General features: G+C 41.1%; 1 protein-coding gene across 2 annotated transcripts in view; it reads right to left on the minus strand.

Annotated features, from left to right (window-relative positions):
* Positions 1-2500, minus strand: part of LOC143037419 (uncharacterized) — a 617678-nt gene that overhangs the window by 494276 nt on the left and 120902 nt on the right. The gene's annotated exons all lie outside the window — the stretch shown is intronic.

Here is a 2500-nt window from a genome sequence, read left to right on the forward strand (position 1 = left end):
ATATATATATATATATATATGTGTGTGTGTGTGTGTGTGTGTGTGTGTGTGTGTGTGTGTGTGTGTGTGTGTGTGTGTGTGTGTGTGTGTGCGTATATGTACGTATAGGTATATGTATATATATATATATATATATATATATTATACAATATATATATATATGTATATATATATATGTATATATATATGTATATATATATGTATATATATATATATGTATATATATGTATATATATATATGTATATATATATATGTATATATATATGTATATATATATGTATATATATATATATATATTCATATATATATATTATATACATACATATATACACATACTTTTTTTTTTTTTGTATGCTTATTAAACCTCTGTCTTACCACTCCGAAAGACTCCCACTTTCCGTTTTCTCATGTTCCCGTGGCGGGGAATAGAAATGCCGCCGCCAATTTCCCACACAAATCGTAAACAATTACCAGATAAGGTGGAGTGAGTGGGACTAGGGATCCGTTTGAAAGGGGGAAACGCCTCTGGCACATACATACAATCATCTCCCATAGGCATAAGTTCTGGTAATTTACAAACAATATCTCGTTACCCACGTGGTAGGATAGGTACGACGTAGAGTATTCACGAAGAAAGGTAGTCACGTGGATGTGCAGTTACATGGTAGGGTAGTTATGTGGTAGGGTAGTTATGTGATAGGGTAGTCACGCGGTAGGGTAGTCACACGGTAGGGTAGTCACGCGGTAGGATACTTACGTGGCAGGGTAGTCAGGTGGTAGGTAGTCACGTAGTATGGTTCTTACGTGTCAAGGTGTTCATGTGGTAGGATAGTTAAGTGGTAGGGTAGTTACGTGGTAGGATAGATACGTGGTAGGGTAGTCACATGTCAGATCACTCATATGGTAGGTCACTCACGTGCCAGGTCACTCATGTTGTGGGTCATTCACGTGGTAGGTTATTCACGTGGTAAGTTACGTTTTAGGCCACTCATGTGGTAGGTGATCCACGTGGTAGGTCACTCATGTGATCAATCACTTACGTGGTAGGTCACTCACGTGATCAATCACTTACGTGGCAGGCCAATCACGTGGTAAGGTAGTAAAGTGGTATTTAGTCACGTTATCATGTACTAATATAGTCATGTGATATCACGTCAAATGGGGTCACGTGATAAGTGTAATGGTAGAACAATTACATCACTACCCAGCCCATCCACGGGAACTCCAAGAACATGATCAGTTTACTGATATCGTACATCTGGCAAGTTTCTATTAATTTCGTGACTGACAATTCACCAGCCCTTTTTGATTTATTTAAACTAATACACATTTCTGAAAGAGGATTGGTCTGTTATTTTAATATTTTTCGGTTCAATATCCTGAAAGCATTACGTTAGTTTTCATACAAATCCCTTGAGCCATTTTAGCTACACTTTTCCCACGAGTTCGGCGGTTTATTGATATATAGATATTGCCTGCAATAATCTATGTTTATTCAAATTCTTATTTCGCGTACAGTCAGCTGCAAAAGTAGTGTGTATGTCTATGTGTGTTAGTGTGTGTGTGTGTGTGTGTGTGTGTGTGTGTGTGTGTGTGTGTGTGTGTGTGTGTGTGTGTGTGTGTGTGTGTGTGTGTGTGTGTGTGTGTGTGTGAGATTCACCTTGGTCTTTGGATTACGTGTTGGACTCGTGATCGACAGCTGTTTCCCTCCCAGAAGAGAGCTCAGGGCTCGTATGACCGATCTACGGGTAATGCTGTGACCTTACACGCACACACAGCCCGAACTCCCCGCCCACGAGAGCTGGAGTCACGACTCGAAGCGCAGCGGTACTGAAATTATTTCAGCCCTAGGCCGAATTCGAACCCGGACCGACATAGTGACAGTCGGGGACTTTACCAACCGCGCCACCGAGTCGTGTGTGTGTGTGTGTGTGTGTGTGTGTGTGTGTGTGTGTGTGTGTGTGTGTGTGTGTGTGTGTGTGTGTGTGTGTGTGTGTGTGTGTGTGTGTGTGTGTGTGTGTGTGTGTGTGTGTGTGTGTGTGTGTGTGTGTGTGTGTGTGTGTGTGTGTGTGTGTGTTTCACTGCGCAAACACATCTGTCAATAGGCATGAGATGTGTTTCTATTTTTCGACATCATTTACTTTACAATTCTTTTCCAGATGAATATATCAAATACTGGAACAAGTGCCGTATTTGCATAATGGCCGACATAGTTTCGTTCGGGACTTTTGCATACAACGGTGCCACATTATTCTTTAGTTGAACATATCACAGAACCTAACACAGGCCTCCATTTTGTATACATGCAATCGGCAAAGTTCTCGTGATGTGCATCATCATTATCATCATCATCATCATCGTCGTCGTCGTAGTCATCACCATCATCATCATCATCATCATCATCAACGTCGTCGTAAGCATCGCATCATCATCATCATCATCATCATCATCATCATCATCATCAACACCACCACCACCACTCGTGTTACGGCAGAGCAG

The sequence above is a fragment of the Oratosquilla oratoria genome, chromosome 22, assembly GCF_046742065.1.
Source record: "Oratosquilla oratoria isolate Oo_2021 chromosome 22, ASM4674206v1, whole genome shotgun sequence".
NCBI classification, from domain to species: domain Eukaryota; kingdom Metazoa; phylum Arthropoda; class Malacostraca; order Stomatopoda; family Squillidae; genus Oratosquilla; species Oratosquilla oratoria.